The following is a 24496-nucleotide window of genomic DNA, read 5'->3' as shown; positions in this document are numbered from 1 at the left end:
ATTTTGTATTTAATCATACTATCATTCTGCTGGGTTTGGTTGTGTCTCTTCTGTTGCATAGTTTTGAATCTTTATTGAAGAGAGGGAAGAACCTCCAGTCTTTATGCAGTGATTTATCTCCATGGATGTACCTTTTTTAACTGTTTCATTCTGAAGCCATTTCCCATGCTGGGCTCACAAAATGAAATGACAACAAATGCAGCAAACTGCCAGTATTAAACAAACCCCTGTCTTAAGATACTATTGTTAAGCATTCTGCAGGTTTCCACAGTAATTGTGTTTGACCTTTTGGTGATAGGCATGTTCCCTTATGTGAAAGATGGAGGGTGTCTGTTTACTTAATATTTTCAGTGTGCCAGGATGAACAAGTTGGTTGCTTTAAAACTAAATTCCCTCAGCCAGTATCATGATTTGGGTTTAAGAGTTTTTGTGGTGATTTTTGTTGCTGCTATGTGTCTTCAAGTCATTTCTGACTTATGGTAATTCTAAGGTGACCCTGTAATGGGGTTTTCTTGGAAAAATTTGGTCAGGAGGGATCTTGCCACTGCCTTCATAAAAGGCTGAAAGAATATGACTTGCAGACGATCACCTAGCAGGTTTCCATGGCTGAGATCAAACCACTATCCCATTCTGGCTGTATTTGAGATGATAGGAACAAATTAAAGTCAGTAAGTTGGGAATTTGCTACTGAAAAGGGCAACTTAACTACATTTATTTTTAACAGGAATAGTTAATAGTTAACAGAAAAATAGATTCCACCCAAACTTTAGAAATAACTTTCTGATGGTAAGAGCTGTCTGACCATGGAATACTCTGTCTCAGAGTGTAGTGCAGTCTCCTTCAGAGCTTTTAAAATGGAGGCTGGTTGGCGATCTATTGGGGGTGCTTTGATAGTGTATTCCCGCATGACAAGGCGTTGGACTGGATGGCCTTTGTGGGCTATTTCAACTCTATGAGTCTATTCTCTAAAACAAAGTAGGAATGATAAGAAAGGAGGGGGGGAATCAAGAATGGGATTTTCCATTTTTATTGTGGTACATCTTTCAGTGTATGTAACATAAATAAATATGATAATTTAAAATTGTTAAAAAATATCCCCCTTTTAAGATAAATCTAATTAGATTTTTTAGGATATTAATGATTAACTAAACATGTTAATACTTTTCAGACATCTTTCCAATTTTTGGTTAAGAGTAATAAAGGCCCTTAATTGTGAAATTATACTCAGGAAAGGAGTTTGATAGGGTGACTACCAGTTGTACACAAGGGCACAGAGAACAGAATTTAGCAGGAGTGATTCATATAACCATCCTGCAATGAGGAAGACTGCCTTTTCACTTCTTGGTGAAATGCATAGACACATCGCACCACGGGCCTTTCTAATCCATGCCAGATGGTAAAATTATGCAGTGTGCTTGTGAAATATGAATAATGAATAAATATGAATAAATTAAACGTAGTGCATTCACATTTACTGCAAATAAAACACGTAACCAAACTCTTGATGGTGGTTTCAGACATTTGGTCTTGATACAGCAATGACAGCAAATAAAAATGCAATGGAAGAAATGTTTACTTCAAAAGAAGTATAAAGAGTTTTCTTTCACATTAGCTTCTGAAAGAAAATCAAGAAACAGCCTTGATTGAGTTCATTATATATCCAAGCTGCTTCTGAGAAAAGCTTTGACAGAGTATCAAATCTGACAGAAGTGATCCACAATGCTCCCTCTAGTCTCCCCTTCTCAAAATGTACACTGGGCTGCAAAAAGAATGGTTAATGTTAACAGGCGGGAACATCACTAAGAGAGTGTAGGGGGTTATATTTTATTAGCAATGCCATATCATTATTTATATGCATGTATTGATTTTGACTAATGACCAGTGAGCTGCTCAGAATAGTCAAAAACATAATGAGAGCCCTGTTAAACCAGACCAAAGGTTTGGATTGTCCAACATACTGGTTTCCATAATGATCAACTAGCTGCTACCCCTCCACCATGAAAGACAGCCTAAAAAAGCAAGGCAAATGTGTAATACAGTTGTATTGTGAAATTGTCTTCCTTGTGATACCGTATGCTGAACATTAGGACTGTGCTGACAAATGATCTACAATAATAATAAATAATTCTTGGGATATACAAAGTGCCAGATTTTTTTTAAAATGTTGAAAATCAGAATAAAATTTGCCATGTGAAAAGGCAAGAAAAAAAATCTGTAGATGCTGAAGACAATTGGTGTTACTTTCTCCCATATTCATTAAAAACAATCCTGATGATTGTTCCATAAACATTTATCAAGAAATTTGCAGATGCTTGTAAGTTCTTTTTAAAACCATAACCAAATAATATTCTCACTTCACTGCACCAGCCAAATCCAGCAGGTAGGGCTTATATTTCCCCTCTGAAATATAGAAAACAAGAAGAGGCAAGCTTAATTTAGCGCCAAGAATATGGCTGAATACAGAGACTGAAACTTTAAACAGTTAAGCATTCAAAGTCTCCCAAAGGGAGAAAATTGTGAATTTCAGTTTCTCCCACCTTCAATTTTTAATTGTCAAGTTCTTTCTTTCAGATTTATGAAGACATTTTCAGATTTTGCCAAGTTCTCACACAAAGAGAAACCAAATGAAATTCTATCTCAAGGAAAATTCCCTGACAGTGATTTCAATCTCAGGTGCTCTAGACATATTCATACAGCACATAGTCTCTTTTTTCTTAAAATAACACTATATACCCATAGCCATATAGTATGTGAAACATTGGTAGAATACAAATCCAGAAAATATAACAGCTAATGGGAAAGACAATAATATGTTAATTGGATGATTAGATTTCAGATTATGACATAAAATGATTAAAGTTCTTGAGACTAAAGTCAAAGATCAGTCTGGGTACATTTGATATAATTCTAGGGTAATTGTGCTGCTTTGTTAGACCAAGTCATAATATTTCATATTAAATTAATTGTATTGACCAAGTGCTGATTTGGGCATCAGCATAAAAAATTAAGTAGCATCAAACTTTTAATGAAGTTAGTTGATCAAGATTTGATTTTCAGACTCTTTTCTCCCACTGTGCCACAACCCAACTTCTTTGGTCTAGCATGTTGTTCAGCAAGGCAGGCTGATGTATTATTTGCCAACTTTTATTTCTCCCATGATTATGGTCACTGAATAAGCAATTCTTTTCCAACAAATCCAAAGACAATATGACTGCAGTGTATTAGTTTCATTTGCATTCTATACATTTAAAGAAAGAAAGGAAGCACCTATCTTCAAACACATCATGGATATGTGCTAAAGAGTTGCAATTGGTGGTAGCTTCCTTGTGCATATAAAGCAGGGGTAGACAGTTCAGGGCACAATGGCCATCTGAGGCCCTTTTCTATTCCCTGAACAGCTCCTGAAGTTGCTGATTTTTTCTATTCAGCTAGATCATGGAGTTAAAAAACCTCACTATTCCCCAGCTATTTATCTATGGCTAATATGGATATTGTTGCCAGGGTGGGATGGGGAGGATGCTGAGATGCATATGATATATATGAGAGGATGTAGATATAGTATGGGCATGTCAGCATGGCCCATTAAAACGAGTGTCCCTGCTTTTGCTCTGAATCTTCCAGGGAACTCTAGAGTGATATAGGGTGGATATTTACACAGTGCCCCACTGAGTCTCCCAGTGCCTCCTCTGAAAGTCGCTTTCTATGAGGTCACACTGAGGTTCCCAGCCATGCTACATGCCTTGTTTTTGACCTCAGAGTGAGTGATCCATGCCTGCAATGGCAGCACTGGGTAGCACAGCAGGATGCAGTGTAAACAGTCACCTAGCATTACTCTGGAATGTGGAGGTAATGGGGGCAATTCAGAGCAGCCTTGGGGCCAGAATACTGTGGGAACTGCTCAGAGATCCTGGCCAGTGTAAGCATACCCTATGCACTTATGTATTGGGTTTCATATGTACATGCACATATGTGCAACTTACAGCACCCCCGAATCCAGCTGATATTAGATGCAGCCCTTGACTCTGAAATATTTCTGCACCACTGATGCAGAATATGAGTTGGTATGAAGATACACAACAAGAACAAATCCAAAAGCTAGACATCTAGCTTACTATTGTTTATTGTTATTGTTATGTGTCTTCAAGTTATTTCCAACTTATGGTGACCTTAAAGTAAACCTATCATAGGCTTTTTTTTAGCAAGATTTGTTGTATAGCAAAATAATAATTAAAAAACAAAACAAAAACACATTGCAGTGAAACTCTTATCTGGCTAAGCAAGAGGCACAAAATGATTGTTTACTGTAGAGAATGAGCAAAGGAGAGAGTGTCATCCATACTCCAAAGGGCAATGGAAAGAAATTTGGTTGGACTCAGCTGTCCTGACAAAAATACCGTTTTGAATCTCTTGAGACTTATGAGAAAAGTGACACTACACCTCAAACATCAGTTTCCAAGAAATACGGCAAATACTTTAAAATGTGGATAACTAAGAAAAATACATGAAAACAGCCAATGAAGAAAGGTTGCTTAAATTAGGTAAATTGAATAAATGAATATGAAAATTAGGAGAAATATGTTAAGCACTTCAGAAATTTTAATGTGAAAAGAAAACACAAGGTGTAACAAACCTATATGGGAAAAGAATTGAAAAAAAATCCAGTTGAAATTGGGAGAAATTCAACAAAATTGAGAAATAAATTTTCACACTGCAACCCAAAAACCAGAGGAACCTTGATTGGACAGTGGAGTTTATCACATTGCCTTTGTTCCCATGACAGATGTGGGATGTTACTTTAGAAAGGCCGCTCTTGCCATATTTCCCCATTGCTGGGCAGTATGCAGCCGATATGCAACCTGAGCTTCTGCCACAGCTTTTCAAGAATGGAAAATCCTGCTCTTAAAAAGTTTCAGGAGAACTCCGAGTTGCATATGAGTTGTGTACTGTCCAGTGACAAGGAAATGCGATAACACCCACCTTTGTAAAGTTACATCCCGCATCTGTCACAGGAGCAAATGCAATGCAATAAACTCCATAGTTCTAATGTGTGTCCTTAGTGTGTGATCACTGTGTGCATTTTGAACACTACAACTGCTGCTTGGATCCTGAAAGTTTCACTTACCCCACATTCCTTCACCATCCCACTGAGCGTCAGCAAAGTCAACTTGGTAGCACAGATAGAGAATTCAAGAATGTGTCTGCTAGCAGCCCCTGGGGCTAGGAAGTTTGGATCAACCTACCCTTTTCTCTAATGGCAGAAATCAGGGTAGGTGAAGCGCCCCACTGATATAGTCATCAGATGAGAGATAACAGAAAAGAATCTCTCTTGTTCTGCTGGTCTTCCTAACTGGGAGGGCAAGTAGACGTTTGCTGGCCAAGACTGAAATCACTTGTGAGCTAAATTAGATCTGTAGGATGCAGGTTCTGATCCCCTGACATAAAAGGTGCAGGAACTTTAAGTAGCCCAGCTTTTTATTGTCCCAAATGCTCTTTGAAACGACAGAGTTTTAACCTGTCACCTGAATTCAAGGGAGCAGGTGAAACTTGCATAACAAATTTCACAATGTAGAAGTCAGCACTAAATCAAGTACATAGCAGGGTCCTAGAAAATGATGCAGTTGACTCAGTGGCTTCCTATCGATGGAGATAAGATATTGTGACCTTGTTACAAACTAGACTAGCTGTCATTTTTTATACAGCTGCCAAAGGTAGCCACAAATGGACTACTTTTCAGTTGTCTGTATGTTATTTGACATCCCGGAAGTGTTCAGATATCCGACCTCCTCACATATATTATTATTATTATTATTATTATTATTATTATTATTATTAACCTTTATTTATAAAGCGCTGTAAATTTACACAGCGCTGTACATACAATCTTTTTAATTGGACAGTTCCCTGCCCTAAGGCTTACAATCTAAAAAGACATGACACAAAAGGAGAAGGGGAAGGGGATGAGGGCCAACAGTTCTCTTCTACCTCCGAGGCCTGGATCAGGGGAGATGGATTCGAGGGAGGACATAGCAATACAGGAAATGATTCAATAAAACAGGCAACAAAGGAACATCAAATAGCAAGTGACAATTATGCAATGCCTGGGAACGCTTCTCAACAGGATGGTCTTCAACTCCGTTTTGAAGCTGGTTAAAGAAGTGATGGCTCTTGTTCGTGGGGGAAGAAGGTTCCAGGAGTGAGGGGCAGTGAGTGAAAAGGGGCGAATTCGAGATGGGGCAGAGGAAATCATGGGCTGGGACAGCAGACCTTTTCTACCAGAATGGAGGGCCCTAGTGGGAAGGTGAGGAGAAAGAAGGCCTGATAAGTAAAGAGGGGCCAGTCCATGGAGGGCTTTAAATGTCGACAGCAGGAGCTTGTACTGAATGTGGAAAGGGAGGGGGAGCCAGTGAAGGGATGCCAGCACAGGAGAGATGTGGTCAGGGTGGTGGGCGGATGTGATAATGCGTGCAGCTGAATGCTGGACAGAGATTAAAGGACAGAGGTGATATACCAACCAGTCAGACACGAATAATCCTGATTAATCCTCTGTTGTCCCAATTTTTTCATCAGTTTGTAAAATGTCTGAGTTTCTTTCTACTCCTCCCATTTTCCCCTTAGCTTATTTTGTTTCATTCAAAATGTGTTCAAAGTCTGAAAGCACTTGCACTCAATGGAGAGAGGGGAGCAGAAGGAGTGAGTCTTTCCTTTCCTTTTCTTTCCCTGCAGTCTCAGGTAAAAGAAAACTACTGCAGCCCCTCTTAACTTGTGTGTTCTTCCTCATTAATATGTTTTGTCATCTTGAACACATGTTCTGATATTACTTGCTCACACATGTCCTGGCTTTCATTTGTGAAATGTTGGAGGGTATGCACACACAGCTTCTGCTTATTAGATCATGGAAAAGCAGGTTAAATTTACTGACCCTTAATTTCCCTGTCATTCTAATGTACTTTTACTGCATTGTTTCACAGTTTTAGACACAGAAATACAAGCTGGTGGTTTACTGAGTGGGCAGGACTGATACAGTTTTTCCTAATGAGTATTTGGACTGAAAATTACTTACTTCAGCCTCATCACAGATTTACCAACCAAAACATTGCCCACAATGTATTCCAGAGCCTAGTTTCATTCTTTCAGCAAATTAAGGGTCTTCACAGGATGTGATTAAATGCAAAAATGAAAAGGTCAGCTGACCTCCATAGCAACGTTCATTTGGTTGGCTAGAACTGTCAAATAATTTGTGAGAAATCACAAGAAGCATTTAATTAAGCTTGTAATAATAGTTGCAGTTCCCTATATGTACATTTTCCACTTTCATTTCTCTATGGTGGACAACAAATTAGGGGGAATAACTTCTTCCATTAGGCATGTTTTCAATATCCATTGTGTATCTGATTTATAATAGTAGTTTCCTCTGCTTATTAATAATCAACAACACTGAAAAAAGTAGTCTGGCATCCTATTAGTGAGTTACGATCACATACATCAGCTGGACACAGAGTGACATCCTTTGGGACTTAGTGGGGTGCTCTGGTGGTCCCAAGAGATGATATCATTGTTGTGTATCCAGCTATAAGAAAATAGCTGGATGCTTCTTTTACACTTCCCTGAGCCTGCGTTTGCATTGCAGAATTAATGCAGTTTGACACTGCTTTCACAACCATGGCTCAATGCTATGGAATTATGATATTGATAATTTTGTGAGATATTTAGCCTTCTCTTCCAAAGAGCTCTGGTGCCCCACCAAACTACAAATCCCAGACTTCCAGAGCATTGTGCCATGGCAATTAAAGCGATATCAATCTGGATTATTTCTGCAGTGCAGATGCAGCCTGAGTTTCCAGAACCCAGGAAATGGCTGTCTTGGGAGACGGCCGCAAAGAAAAGGCAGAGTTTTGATGGGTGCCATATTATAGTTATATGTGTGTGTTATATTTCCTAATTGAGGACAGTGGGTGTAGTTTGATAGTTAGAGTCCCTGATGCATTTCTGATATTTAACTGTTCTTCAACTGTCCCCCCCCCCCCCCAAAAAAAAAAAAACTCTAAAATCTAGAAAATACTACTTCCTTGCAGTTGTTTTGGTGTATTCAGTGCAATGAATATTTCCCATCCAACAATGACTGAGGTCCATCATTTGGCATACTATAAACTGCTCACCATCTCTATTTTACTGACTTAAGAACTCACCTTCCTCCTGTGGTCCCCAACCTGACACAGCCATTTAAAGACCTCAGGAAGGAAGAAGGCAAAACCATGGAGCATTCAGCTCTACTCCTGCAGTTGAATGCATGATGCCAGAGGCATCTTCCAGAACTTCCTAGCAGTGTCCCTGTTTTGAATCCAGTTATATCACAGTGGTCTGCAGTCTTTCGTCATCCAGATATCTCCCATAATTTCTGACTGCTGGCCAAGTTGGCTGGGACTTCTGGGATCTGAAGTCTTGAGATCTGATAGAGCGATGTCCTGGTGCCCCTCTCAGTGCTGGATCGGGGCAGCAGCAACTGCATGCTGCAGCCCCAATCTGGCAGTTTGCCACTCTAAATAGAACTGGCAAAATGCCACTCCTTTTTAGAGTGGCAAAAAGCTGCTCTTGCCATGATGGTAGAGGCAGCAGCTTTTCTCTGATTCTTTGGCTCAGTGCATCTAAATGCTGTGCCAGATAAATAGCATTATGCCACCTGCTGTGCAGTCAGGCGTGTGGTGTGACGCTGGCATATGGGAGGAGTCAGGGTGGCCAGCATGCAGTTGACACGCCCCATGCCAGCCTGATGCTGGTGTTTAGTGCCGGTCTGCTTAGCCCCTAAATGATTGTGCTGTGAGATGGGGGAAGGGAGAAAACATACAAATAAGATGAGTTCTTTGTCAGAATTGGTCATTGAGTAAAGAAAGCAGTGAATACCTTCTCCCACTATGCCAGAGTATGGGTGACTGTACTCAGCTACTGGCTCAGACTATTCTTCTTCCCTACTGGGCTTGCTCCACTAACCTTGACTGATGATTTCCATTGAAAATAATGGGATTTAACCGTACACGGTTTATATATAAATATAAAAACACATCAAATTTTAAAATAAACATTCATACAATTCATAAACATTCATACAATCACTCCTACAGTATCTTTATTTCATCAGAGCATACATGGAAAAAGAAACGAAGTCATAAATATATATGTATTCCCATCACAACAACAGATAAATATAATGAGGGTGTGATTGGTTATTGGATAATGGAAATTCATTAAATTCATAGCTTAGAGCATTCTAGCTATCAACCATTTTAGCCTTCATCATGCTTGAATTAAATACCTTTCATGTTGTCTTTCTTTCTTTCTACTGGTCCTTTCTTTGTACCTTCCTTCCTAAGTTTCTCTTCCCTAATCCTTCTCTATTTTAACATGGGGGGGGGGTGTTTCCAGAACGGATCACCCATGTATAGGAAGGGGCCACTGTATATAGTACTGACAATCAACTTACATAATTTTTAATGGTGGTAAACACATTAGTTTGTCACAAAAACACAACAATTGGTGTATTATTATTATTATTATTATTATTATTATTATTATTATTATTATGGATTGCAGCCCACTTCATCAGATGCATGGAGTATTGTGTTACCTCCATTGGCACTTATTTGTGTATTTATTTATCTGGGACCCAAAGTAACTTACATTATTTATGCATCTGCGTTGGCGAAAAGGAGATGAGATGGAATAGCAACACAAATGTTATAAATGATAAGGGTTGTTTTATCAGAGGTCATATAACCAATAGTCACTGGGAAGTGCCAAAGATATCACCAAAACTGACAAACAGATTAACATATGTATGGTGATGACAAGTCTGCCACATTCAGGTAGAAGGAACTGTGAGCAGAAGGGCCAAAGAAAATGGAAATGCCAGGAGTTGCAGGCAATCAAAATTGCTATACAAATGCGAATGAAAATGTACGGAGTTAGAGGCAGTAAAAATTTGGTTTTCGACACTTTGCCCACCCCTGGCTTATAATAAAGGCATAAGAAACCCTACAGGATCAGGTTAACGAGTACAGAGCTTGGTTCTGAGCTCTAATCCCACATTTTGCCTAAATGCTTTTGCCTAAGCGCTTCCAGGAAGTCAATAATAATAATAATAATAATAATAATAATAATAATAATTTTCCTTGAGGGACATCAGATGTCAGCTCCCCTTTACGGGAGCAGCTGTCACCATCTGGAATCTACCTGAGAGATAGGAACAGAGCCATTGGAGCGCAATGCCCCCAATACCTAACTCTCTCAGTCGTTCCAGAAGGATACCATGGTCAATGGTATCGAATGTTGCTGAGATGTCCAAGAGCACCAACAGGGTCACACTTCCCCTGTCGATGCCCAGACAGAGATCATCGACCAAGGCGACCATGGCAGACTCGACTCCGTATCCTGTCCTAAAGTCAGTTTGAAATGGGTCCAGATAATTGGTTTAATCCAAGACAGCTTGGAGTTGGAGGGCAACTGCCCTCTCGATCACCTTGCCCAAAAATGGTAGTAAAGACACTGGCCTGTAGTTGTTTCTTATCAGGGGATCTAGGGAGAGTTTCTTCAAGATTGGTTTAACCACCGCTTGTTTCAGCTTAGATGGAAATTTCCCCTCCCTGAGGGATGCATTAATTATGGATTGAAGTAACGTTGTTACTGCATCCCCTCTCTGCACAGTCAGCCAAGATGGGCAAGGATCAAGAGGGCATGAAGCAACTAGATTTTCCTGATGTTGCTCCTAACAGCTGAGAGCCTGTCAAAGTCCAAAGTGTGAGCAACCTGAATTTCAAACTGGGCTGCTAGGAGTCTTTAGAGAGTCCAATGGGCCAGAGGCAGAAGGTGTCAGAAAACAGGCCTGGTGTAAAAACACAAGGCTGAGTTGCAAGAGTCCAATGGGCCAGTGGCAAGAGGCATCCAAGTAGTAGATCAGGTCTAAAGACAGCAAGGCAGAGTTCCAGGAGACCAAGGAGGCAGAGTCAAGAAGTAGACCAAGTCTAAATACAACAAAACTAACTAGGGCACAGAACAGACGGTCCAAATTTTTCCGCTGGAGGGAAGCCTCAGCCACCAAACCGTGGGTTCTTTTGAAGCTGCGACGGTGATCTAACAAATGCACCACTGACGCACTCGTTAAGTAAGTTCTGTGTGGCGTCATGCGGATGCCATGTGGCACTTACGTAATGATAGCGGCACCCATGTATACAGGGCGCTTCCATTGTTATGCCCTCGTCACATGCGAAGGTTACGGGGCATGTGGGCGCTCCACCCTCAGCCAACCCCTAGCACGTGACAAGGGCACCTAAAAGGCCTGTATGTACCGGGCCTAGAAAAGTCAATCAACCCTTAAATCACTGTACCTCCAGCTGTTCCAGATGCCTTCCTGTGTCTGTTGGCCAACTCTGATCCTTCCAGGACTCTGGCAGCTCAAGCCTGGTCCTGCAAAGACTTTGGCAACAGGACTCTAGCAGTCAGAAATCCCATCCTGCAATGACTTGTACAGGCAGACACTTACAGATTAAGTGAAATAGCACAGAATTTCAACTGCGTTAACCTAATTGGTGGGGGACACTTGGGGACATTGGGAGTACCCACCCATAATGCTAGCATCTCTTTGAAATCTGGGGTAATTATAGCTCAAAGGAAGCCTGCAAGAGGAGGGCAACTGCAGGGATCTTCTCACCTATGTATTCCAGTAATAACTGCAGAGAGTGCTCCAGTTTCAGTAAATAAAGTGTTTTATTTAGAAACGTGCAAGGGTGCATGCAGACATACAAGAACTGAGGCAACCTTCAGAATCATACAAGGTTATTGGAAAGAAAGGTGTGGAAGGTTGGATAGTGAGAAGTCGGGAGTTAAAGAGGGTAATAATTATCAGTCCTGAAGAGAGATCTGTGGAAAATGCAGAGAGGTGCAAACTACGTCTGATGGTTACACAGAGGGAGCCATGGTATGTGAACAGTGTGGGTAGGGATGAGAAGGATTCTCTCTCTGCATGCCCACCTGCCTGCCCACCCACACAAGAACTGAGATATATTGGAAGGGCCCTCCTCCATGTCCCTTCACTAGGGGGAATACATTATGGCAGGACATGAGAGAGGGTATTATCTGTGATGGTACCCTCAGTCATGCACAGCAAATCCCATTGTGGGAGAGAAAATGCATTAATTATATAATATGTGCATTTCTCATATCATCTCATTTGACCCTCAGCAAGTAGGCAGATAGCTAGCCAGTTGAGACCATGGCTAGCAAACTCAACATATCTTACTCTGCTTGCATTATGAATAATGGCATCGTGGCTGCAGCATTACTGCATTGGTTTAAGTGGCTAGTAGAATAGGTAGAACAGTAAGTAATCAGGCACAAGAAGTTGGAGGATAGAGGTATTTGTGTCCAATGGCTTGTCCTGATTCTCTTGAACTAGCCTGCTTATCTCAGGTGTAGTAAAGAACACCTTCTCCATTGTGAGAGTTGAAATAAAATTCAGTGGCCAGTCAAATACCATTTTACCCTTCCCATCAAATAGCAAACTACCTTAAGATTTTGATAAAATAGTAATACAGTATGTATTTAGTTGTTTAACTGTAATTGCTTTACTGGGTAGAAAGTTGATCAGACTCTACTGCAGTTAATCAGGGCTGTTGGCAGTTGGCCAGTAAGGGAGTCAGACTTCCAACCATTTAACAAGGGCAACAACAATAAGTAAAGATTACCTGTACCTCTCCTTTGAATTAAGTTGCTAACATTAAGGAAATCAGAAATGGAGTTTTGCATCCCAGGAGTTTGATCTCAGTGCATGTGTTGTATTTGTTAGGTCTGTATCACATTGATGCCAAAACTTCTTGAAGACATGAATATGCATAGATATCTCTAACAAGAGGCATAAGTTCTACATATTACAGTGGACCCTTGTTATACGCTGGGGTTTCGTTCCAAGATCCCCCGTGTATAACAAAATCCGTGTATGCTCAAGTCTCATTAAATATAATGACATAGCAAAATGGTGTCCCTTATAAAAAATGAAAAATCAAGGTAAATGTATACTTTTTTGGGACATTTTCAAACCGTGTATGCTTGAATCCGTGTATAAAAAATCAGTGTATAAGAAGGGCCGACTGTATACACCCTATTCCTTAATTCAGAATCTGCACTGCAGAAATGATGCAGTTTGACATTGCTTTAATTGTCATGCTCAATGCTATGGAATTATGGGAGTTGTGGTTTTGTCAGATATTTGGCCTTCTCTGTCAGAGAGCTCTGGTGCTACAACAAACTATAAATCCTAGGATTCCATAGCATTGAGTCCTGGCAGTCAAAGCAGCCAAACTGCATTATTTCAACAGTGCAGAGTCAGGCAAAATGTATGTTCTTCTCTCTCATCCCACCTTATTTTCCACATGAATCCAGTTAGCAAGTCTGCAAATTCCAGAGGAGAAAAAATATATTTGCAAGTTCATCCTTGCATGATGCTGAAAATGTCAAGCTATATAGACCAATGGCCAGATTCAATAGCAGAATTTTTTTTTATGTTCCTGTATCTCAAATAGGATGATTAAGATGTACGGTTTAATTTTTATCTGAGAGGTCTAAATCAGCAAACTGAATTCTCTCAGTATGTGTGCACACACATGCCTTCAAGTCACCTGTTGACTTAAGATGACTCTATCAATTTCATAGGATTTTTAATGAATACTCAGGGGTGTTTGCCAGTTCCTGAAATATACAATTATTGTACTGTACTTATCTCAACAAATCTTGCCAAGAAAACCCTGTGAAAGAGTCACCATAAGTCAAAAATGCCTTGAAGGCACACAACAAGAACAACAATATGTAGAAAGATTAAACTGTAGATCAAGAGGAAGGAAAAGGGCTACAAGCATATCTAAAGTATTAATTAGAGTAGTCAGTAATTAAAAGTTAAAATCTCTGGTTAGCAACTACTTAGCTACGATAAGCCAAATGCCAAATGCCAAAACCAATTACAATATATCAGCTCTTGATGGAACAAGTATAATATTTATTTTCATTATTTGTCATGATTGTATTTCTCTGTTTGTCATTATTGGATTTTGAACAATAGCCTCACTGACAATTCTGCCAGTAGCCTGCTACAGTTTAATTTCCACTTATGTCACCATTTACTGGGATTTCAGAAATGAGGAGGAGGGAGCAGCCCTCTTTGTTTCTTTCTCCTGGGTGCTGTTGTGGAATATAAGTAACGGTCAGGTAAGTGAGTTTGGAGGATCGATGGGTTGAAGAAAGAAAGCTTTGGGCAAGGTGACCAGATGTTCGAACCACAAAGGAGGATGAGCCACCGCAAAATGTGAGACATTCAAGAAATGTTTATTTTGTAGGACACTATAAAATAAAAGCTAAAAACATTAATATAAATATAAATTCATGCTCAAAATGGAGGACAATTTCAAATTCCTTTTGGACAGAGGGCTGAAATATAGGGCATGTCCTGGAAAAAGAGGATGTCACCATGGCTTTGGAGGAGTGGAGTAGAACATTTGGAGGCCAGAGGCTAGAAAACAGGCTTTCTTTTTTTACAAGTCCCAGAATCTTCTGACCATGCTAGCCATGATAGCTGTGGAATTCTGGGAGCTGTAGTCCAAAATGTCACATTTCCCAAGCTTTCTTGGAGACCTGTATGGTAGAGGGGTGAATTTGGATGGATCTAGAAACAGTTTAGTTATTTCTGAGCCAATCTGATTCCAGATGAGGTGTCTGTGATACACTCTTCACTACGTCCTGGTGTGACTCAAAGTGTGTGTGGGTGGAGCATCAGATCCTAAACTCTCCACCCAAGAACTTTCACTGACTTCTATATCAGTATCGATATCTTTAGTAACATTTCTCTGTTTGTACAAAACATGATGAGGGGGCTATTCTCAGCAAAACACATGCTGAGAACAGCTCTCTCTCCACAGCGCCAGATGGAACTCTAATGGCTGTCATTGTGTTTATTGCTTTTTTGGCAGGCTACCTGACTTCAGCATCTGTTTTGCTTCTTGATGGGTTTAAATTTCTTTTCTTTAGTGTTCATGCTGGGTCAAGTTATTTGCCCAAACTGAATCTAACGGAGATTACCCTCAAGTTGCTCAGGGGAACCTGCTGGCAGGTTCACTGGCAATGTATCATGCATGAGGGACCCCATGAAGATTGAACATGACTTCTTGCTTCCACAACAATAAATCCTGAAGCATTTCGGTGTTAGTATTGAGGTTCTCTCCTCTACTTCTGTTCATCATCAACTTCAGTTTTTTTCCCTATTTAATCTTTAAAAATTCTTCAAGCAAGTAAATTAAAATGCTAGTCAACAAATATGTTTTAATGATGTGTTCTACAATATTATGGACCAGTGCAACAGTACTACACTGCATCTGTATTACACATTCTCACCAGAATTGTTGTTGTTGTGATGTGCCCTCAAGTCATTTCTGACTTATTACAATCCTAAACCAAACCTATCACGGTGGTTTCTAGGCAAGATTTGTTCAGAGGGGGCTTGCCATTGCCTTCCTCTGAGACTGAGAAAGCGTGACTTGCTCAAGGCCATTCAGAGAGTTTCCATGGCTGAGTCAGGATTCAACCCTTGTCTCCCAGTGTCCTAGTCCAACCCACAATATGCTGTCTCTCTGTTGGTGATTTAAAGAAATTATGTAGGCCACTTATGTTTCTACAATTTCTACTGCAGGAATGGTTGAATATTTTTGTCTCATGTGGAACATCTGTATTCCTGGAATTGCACATGTGGGGTCATCAAACATTCAGATATACACCATGCATGGTTGGACATGTATATTGCACATGGTTGTACATTATACATTGTGCATGGATTTACATGTGTTTTTGCTTATGTATTTGGCTGCACATTTAGTGTGTTGGTTCAGTTCCATTCAGCACAAAGGCTTTATAGCACAATGCTGAACTCTGCATGAAGAGATTTACATTACATTGCAGAATTTGGTAGCTACAACTGGGGCACTACCTGAAGTTAAATGAAGTGAAATCTGGATGTTTTGAGCAAGTATACACTGGCACACGTCCAATCTATGTCTTAAATGTAATAAAGTGAATACACTGAGAAGATACATAGAACAAAAAACATTTAAAATGAATCTCGCTCTATCTTTCTGCTCACCTATCTGTTGGACTGCCTTTGACGTCATCTCCTTGTACAAAATGTACAAGATGTACAAAATCTGCAGTGGCGGTGGGGAGTTATACGTTATAATATTGTCCATATAATCACAGTATGCAAATCATGTATGCAATCAGTTGCTGATATTGTCAAAAGAGCTAAAGCTTGAATTAACTAATATTCTCCCTTCCACAGATCAAAGCTGAGACAGATGAAAGGAAGACATGAAGCAACTTACTTTGTTACTTCATTTCTATGCCTTCTGTTTATCTAGAGTGTTTGCCTATTTTAGTTTGTCATTAATTAGTAATCTACCACACATCCTAATGTCACTAAACAAGTAATGAACTAAATTTGCTGAGGTAATGAATAATAATGTCCCCTCTTTACTACAGCTCCTCACTTTGAAAGTCTGATAACAGGAGCATCTAAATGAAAATAAGAGAGTGGCTGCAACACAATTAAAGCATTACAATTCCATTTTCAACACTATAGCAACATCCTATGGAATTCTGGGATTTGTATTATATTGAAGCACTGGATCACTCTGGCTGAGAATCTTAAATACCCTTCCCTAAAACACAAATCCCAGGAATTCTTAGGATTTCAGGCTGTCAGGCTGGAACATGAAAAACAACATATAAACTTAGGTGAAAATCTTTCAGAAAATGGGTATAGAAATTTAATCACTTTTAGAGAACAGAAGGAATGGAATGGTCTGAATTCTTCTACTTCTTAATCTTTGCTCATTTCTGGTTCTTTTGAACACGGACAGAAGCACCTTCATAGACTGTATGGTTCATAGATTTGTGGTGTGTCTAGTGCACTCTCCTGTGCTATACTATAGCAACAGAAGTCTGATCATTCTGCATACTTCACCAAACTACAAATCCCTGGATTTTGTAAAATGGAACCATGATAGTTAAAGTGGTATCAGAGTCCTAGAACTATGTAGTATAGTACTCTGACTGATAACATTTGGTTAGTAGTGTTAAGCATTTTGGGCTAACTGCTAAAATATTAGAAGGACCCTCTTTGCCACTCCTCCTGAAGAAGTGTAAAACAAATACAGCTTTAAATCCTATGCACATTTATTTGAGAGTATGGAATCCTTTTGAAGATTGCACTTTTGTGGTCTGGAAGGCTTAATTCGTTATTTCTATAGTTTTGCCCTTAAAAAAATGACAATATTTTATGTGGCAGTCAATAAAACTAAGGTAAAAATCCAATTATTAGTCCCAACTACAGTAACCTTTCTCCTTGCATCAGTCAGAACTTGGTAAATCAATATTTATGTAAATTAACTGATTATATAGATATACTCAAGTGGAGTTTAACCTGAAAATATAATCACTCTTCGGTCTCCCAAGAATGCCTATTAGGATGAACTTGGAAAGATACAGTAATGCAAATGTGGAGAATCTCTGGCTCTCCAGATGTTTTGGACTTCAGTTCCCATTATACTGTATCATTAACTCTTCTAGCTGAAGCTTTTGAGGTCTAAAATTCTGTAGGTCCAAGGGTTTCCAATCTCTGGAATGAGGTTTTTAACTCATCCAAATTGCAATACTGTAGCAACCTATTGCAGAAATAACATCAGTGAAGAAAGAAAATGCATACTTTTCTTTCTGTTTTTCTCACCAGCTGTTTAGACGCGGACCAAGGCACCTTGGACATCTTGCATGTCTTAAATAGGATCCATAATTGTTGCAAATTACATGACGTTTATCCTATAACGGTTGATGAATGGCATTCTTTAAAGCTGTGCAGGAGGAATGCATGAAGACAAATGACTAGACACCACCATAAATTGAAACACCCATGACCTCATCAATTTCCATAGGCTTAAGCACAGTTCTGTGTTAAATTGTGGTCACAAGCTTTTATTTTTGAGAGAGTGTGAACTGTGTCAAAGGAAAATAAATTAGGGTCGTCATTTTGTGTATGCATAAAAATGCATTGTGGATCCATCTGGACAGACTGGAAAAACCAGAAAGTTCCTGGTTTTGTTCCATTCCTTTCTTGCTTGTTTTGTTGTTGTTGTTTGAGATCTTCATGACATTCTGAAGTATTCTCAGGGAACTCCCAGCACATACAAAGCCTTTTTATTTCTACTGTCCAGGCCAGTTTAAATTAAACCAGTATTTTCTGAAATGGAATACAGTTTTCCATTGTAGTTTGTTTCTGTAATCCTGGGGCTAGGCAAGAAGGTTACTGTCAAAAAACATAGGAACTGTTCCCAAGGCAGATTCAACAGTGATCAAATGAGGGAAGTGAGAGCTAGTGTGGCGTAGTGGTTTGAATATTGGACAATAACTCTGGAGACCAGGATTCGATTCCCAGCTCAGCCACTTGCTCTTCAGCCTCAGAGGAAAGGCAAATGTCCTGTGAACAAATCTTGACAAGAAAACTCCTGACAGGTTCACCAAGAGAAAGAGGAATGCTAGCAATAAAAGAAAATGATCCCAGTGGTTAATAACTGTTAAGTACTTTGGTTATAAATCCTGAAACATAACTGAAAAGGTCTTAGTGGAAATTGGTCAAAGGAAATTTCTGAAATGTTACTTTGGAGCCTTATTTATTATTATTTATTATATTTATTTGTACCTCACTTTCCCCAAAAAATTGGCACTCAAAGTTGCTTATAGTCTAAGACTTACAAAAGAGACAATTAAAATGAAAGTAAACTAATACAATACTAAAACAAAGCATTTATTTAAAAATTAAATTAAATTTAAAAAGATAAAAGAACTTAAAAATCATACACTTTAAAATAATACAATACCCCCAGGACATTAAAAAAAAAACCTTCTTGTTTTAAATGCCTGTCTGAACAGGAAAGTCTTAGCTTGCTGATGGAAGGACAACAAAGAGGAGACCCTTCAGGTCTCCCTGGGAAGAGAATTCCAGAATCTAGGGGCAGCCACTGAGAAGGCCCTCTCTCACATCCCCACCAACCATGCTTGTAATGGTGGTGGGTCTGGGAGAAGGGCCTATCCTGATAGTCTCAGAGCACAGTCCACTTTATACAGGGAGATACGGTCTGCCAAATAGCCTGGCCCTGAGCCATTTAGGGCTTTATAGCTCATAACTAGCACTTTGAATTATGCCTGGAAACAAACGGGCAGCCATTGGAGCTGTTTCAACAGGGGCATTATGTGGTCAGTGCAGCCTGCCCCAGTTAACAGTCTAGATCAGTGATGGCGAACCTATGGCATGCGTGCCAGAGGTGGCACTCAGAGCCTTCTCTGTGGGCACACATGCTGTCACCCTAGCACAAAGTTTGCCAGAGTTTCTTACTAGAAAGCCAGAGGGACGTGGCACTTTGCAATAAATAAGTGTGGTCTGGGTTGCAGTTTGGGCACTCAGTCTGTGAAAGGTTCACCATCACTGGTCTAGATGCAGCTCTTTGGACCAGATGAGTTTCTGAATTTTTTTCAAAGGCAGCCTCAAGTACAACTTGTTACAGTAGCCCAAACAAGATGTAACTAAGACATGTAGCACTTGGAATCTCCAAGAATTGGAACAGTCAGCCCTCCAGGTTCAAAGCTGAGTCCAGGAGAAGTTTAACCCCATCTAATAATAATAATAATAATAATAATAATAATAATAATAATAATTTATATCCAGCCTTTCCCCAAGGGAATCAAAGTGGGTTACAGAGTGAAATACAATAAACATACAATATAAAATAAGATTCTCATTTTAAAAAGAAATCCCCTCCCCCCCACCCACCACCAATACTAAAATGGCAAATAAAAGATACAATGACCATATAAAATTAAAATTCTAAAGTAAAATAAGAAGAAGATTAATATTAAAGGTGGTTTGAAGCGGGGCATCTATCTTTTAGGGGAATTAACAGTATCAATGACAGCATCAATGACAGCAGGGGAAGACTGGAAAGGCCTGCCAGAAGAGATCCATTTTAACAGCTTTTTAAAGGCTTCCAGAGTGGTAATATAATGGATCTCCTCTGGCAGGCCATTCCATAGCCTAGGAGCAACAGATGAGAAGGTCCTCTGAGATACCATAGCTAATCTGCTCGTTTTCGGTTGGAGAAGATTCTACCCAGGAAACCTAAGTGTGTGGAGTGGATTATGTAGAGGAAGGCGTTTCCGTAAGTAGTCTGGACCCAAGCCATATGGCGCTTTAAAGGTTATAACCAACACCTTGTACCATGCCCGGAAACTAATTGGCAGCCAATGGAGAGATTTGAGAAATGGTGTTATGGTTCTAGGAGTACCTGCGAGCAACCTGGCTGCCATATTTTGTACCAATTGAAGTTTCTGAACTTGGCACAAGGGTAGCCCCACGTAGAACGCATTGCAAAAGTCTAGTCAAGAGGTTACCAGTGCATGTATCACTGTTTCTAGGTCACCTGGCCCCAGGAAAGGTCACAGCTGGCATATCAGCCAAAGCCAAAATATATTTTAACATTGTCCCTGTTCCCTGATCTGCCTTTCAACTGACAAGGAGAACCTCTTGTTTGCATTAAGTATCAGTTTGCTTGTCTGCATCCAGTTCATTACTAATGACAGACACTAGTTTAGGACCAGGCCAGCCTCATTGGATTGAGGTGGAAAGGAGTAGTAGACAATATGAATGTCACCTGCATATTGATGGCCCAGAACTCCAGACAACTTATTCCAGTGGTTTCATGTATATGTTGAATAGCACAGGGGACAAAACAGAACCCTGAGGAACCCCACGGGCAAATGGCCAGGGCTACTGTAGCCCCACCTTTTGGGTTTGTCCCTCAAGGAAGGAATGGAGCCACTGTAAAACAGTACCTCCCATACCAGTGATACAGCCCAGAAGGATACCATGATCAAGGGTATTGAAAGCTGCTGAGAGGTCACTTATCACATTAAAAAACATCAGGAGAGTAGCGGCTTTGACTGTGCCTCTCCACATGTCATTGTAGCACTTCCATTTTCTTCCCTAGGAAGTTGGTCACAAAAGTGTATCTTTCATCTTGCTGGAAAAATCTGTTCAACAAAAGATATGCTTTTATGACTATCTCTCTCAGGAAGAGAGAGGAAGTGCTATGACAGCATGCAGAGAGGCATGGAGAAAGCCACTTCTACAACATTTTGGTTATCTTTCCTCATGTCATAATAATCTGAGTCTAGATGTGACATGTGACCAGTGGGAGATGGAGGAGAAATAACACAGGGGAGGAAAGTAAGGGAAACCCAGGGTGTTTTAAGAAATAGTTTTAAGAAGTTTTAAGAAAATATATTTTAAGAAATAGGTTTACCTGCATGAATATACAGGTAAAATCAAAACAAAAAGAACTGGAGAGTCCCAATATTTCCAGGCACTTTTTCTGTGTCTAGATAAGCCCTCAGTTCAGGATTTTCTGTCGGAGCAACTCAGCAGTAGATCTGTTACTGTTAGGGTTAATTTAGTTCTTAAAACTGTTGGAGAAATTAAAATGTGTTCTTGTAGGGATACTAGAAAATACAAAGTCAAGGAACTGGGCTGGATGCAAATGGGGGCACACGATGGAACCTCGTTAGTTCTCTCAAAATTGAGTATCCTGCATAAGTGATTTTTTCTTCTGTTCAGAACTGTATTGTGGCTGTGATTCCCAATGTGTTATGCTTCTTCATAATCAAGTAATGTTTGTTCTTCCATGCCTTCTAGTTGGACACATATTGTTCAGGTCTTCCTAGCACTTTTTACAAAATCAGCATGCTGATAAGTGGTTCAGTATATCATGCTTACTCCAATACTAGAAATAGCTCAGAGCCTAAATTTGTATTTCATCTGCATTAATTTTTTAAAAACATTTTTTCCCTTAAATCAATCCAACAGTTATTTATTTCTGGCTTTTTCATCTTAAAGAGATGACATTCACAATCCTCAGTGCAACTATTCCTCAAGTGGTTCTTTATTTATCTACATTTCTGAAAGTGAGTGCTCAGCATTTGCTGCTGTCACCAACTGACAGAATTTCTGTTAATGTTTAAAACAATTTAAGATTGCTTTAAGATCTGTGGAACTTCACAGAACTGAACTGTGGGAAGAGTTTGTGATCTTAAAAATCTGAGGTCCAAAAAAAGTTCACACACCATATTTGAGGTATGAAAAATGAGTCCCATATGTTCCTTGACTATTACCTTGTTTGCATTTGTCATCTTCCCTCCCCATAGTGCTTTACAGAAATATAAAATGGTAAAGGTAAAATAATGAAACTGAATTTTAGGGCCTCAGTTCTAGCTTAATATTATTTAAAGAATGCCATTTTCTTGTGCTCTGCCATGTCTATGTATCCATGGTTATTCTTCAGAGCTGACCTGAGGTTTCCTCCTCATATGTGCCTTCTGGTTTACATTCTAATTCTGACTTGCTCTTTAGTCCTGAGGTCTACTTTTCATGCAATACTGTTTTTTTCTAATTAAAGAATGACCCTCACCTCATATCGACAGTGTGCTTTATTTAGTATAACTTCAAATAGAACAGTTATTGGGCTCCCCTTACTTAACCTCCATACATTGTTAATAGCTCTTTTCCCCACACTTTCTGATTCTCCTTCAAATGCTACCTTTCTGCTAGTACTGGTTATACTTCTGAGGACTATACTTATTAACACATTTACCTTTTGACCCTGACTTGTCCTTTACTCCTGACATTTGACGTATGTATTTCTTAAAATATTGGTTTATCATTTCTCAGCTCACAAAGGCCCAGGAGCAGTACACAATTGATATAAACATATAAAACATTAAAAAAACAAAAGAAAACTATGGCCCGTTACAGATGGGCCATATAGTACGCGCAGAGCGCGTACTAGGGTTAGGAAGGGGCAGTGCTTCCACACACCCCTAACCCTAGTGCGCACTCTGCGTGCACAAAATAGCAGCAGCTGTTCCACATGGCTGCTGTCATGACAACATCACGACTGCGCTGCCTCTATATGGGGCGGCGCGGATGTGACGTCGTCGCTCCGCACCAGGGTGCTTAGTGCGCCCATAGCGCAAAGCAGGAAGGAGCTCCGTTTCTGCCTTCACACGGCTGCGCCCAGCAGCGCAAAGGAGAAAGGGGCCAAGCGGCCCCTTTCTCCTCCTCCCCGCCGCCGCGGGGTGTCCTTGGGGCTTGAAGCCCCAAGGACACCCCTTTCCAGGCTGTGGGGAAGAGGCTTTTTGCCGCTTCCCCGCAGCTCAGAAAGCGGCGGATCGGGGCCTCAGCGGCTGCCGGTCTAGCCACTGAGGCCCCGATACACCGGGGAAAGGGGCAGGTGCAGACTGCCCCAAACAGGCGGTCTGTAACCCGTCAATGGCTGCAATCCTTCATTGGGAGACATAGGTATGAGATGTTGCTATGATAGTCTCTTGTTTAACCCCACAGCCCCCTTGAACCTGGCCAGTACCTGGTCAATGAAGAACAAGAGGAGCAGTTTGGCCATATCTAGCTGTGTTCCTATAACAGGACACATAGCAACAGGCACCTCCAGGGGTTCTCCAGATGATGGCACTCTCTGTGTCCACATTGAAAACAGTTGGATGTTTGTCTGTTGCTTTCTGATCTCCTCCTAGCAGGAAATAGCCAGGCTGGGAGGGGGGCTGCAGCCGAAGAAAAATGGTGGAGAGATTGGCCTATGCTCCAGTCAGCAAGTGACTCAGGAATCAGATTGTTGGTGTGCAGGAGTTAATCCAATCCAGATCAGTTACAGGTTAACTAGCAAGATGAAGAGGGTGGTTATCAGCTAGCCCACAGGTTATTCCAGCAAGTGAGCCCCGGCTTGTTGGGGGCAATTAGCTTACAATTGTAAACTACTTTGATACTGCTAGTTCAATATGAAGCAGAATATAAATGAAGCTGTTTGTTGGTTTTGTTTGTCATTAGTCTAGATAAATGAAGCCAGCAAGGACTAAAATAGAATCATCAGTTGCAGTCAGTCAAATGATGACAAAACACTAACAGTGAAAAGTAATGCCAGTCACCAAGATAGAATAGTTGCAAACATCAAAGATGCCAGGGAGCCACTGGTAGATTTATAGGCATCTGTCTCAAGACACTAGGTGCTTAATGAGTCAACATCTATTTAATAGTCACTGGGATTGGCATCATCTCTCCTGATATCTTCAGTGATCTGCAAAGGATGGCAGTATGTCCTCAGGGTTTGACACTCATGCTGGTTGAGTAAGGACCTCCACTGTCTCAGTCCCTACTCTTCAGACTCAGAGAGTCACCAAGAGCTATAAATTCCTGGAACTCTGACTCCTTTGTGTTTATATCTTCTGATGCCAGAGAGTGAGTTACAACACGGATCTTGGTTGTTGTACTATTGATGTAGAACTCTGCCCTCCACAATGACCAAAT

Source organism: Sceloporus occidentalis, unplaced genomic scaffold (assembly GCF_023333645.1).
Source record: "Sceloporus occidentalis isolate IW3139 unplaced genomic scaffold, rSceOcc1.0.p SCAF_1, whole genome shotgun sequence".
Lineage (NCBI taxonomy): Eukaryota > Metazoa > Chordata > Lepidosauria > Squamata > Phrynosomatidae > Sceloporus > Sceloporus occidentalis.
The sequence above is the reverse complement of the archived record's forward strand: the minus strand, read 5'-3'. Positions refer to the sequence as shown.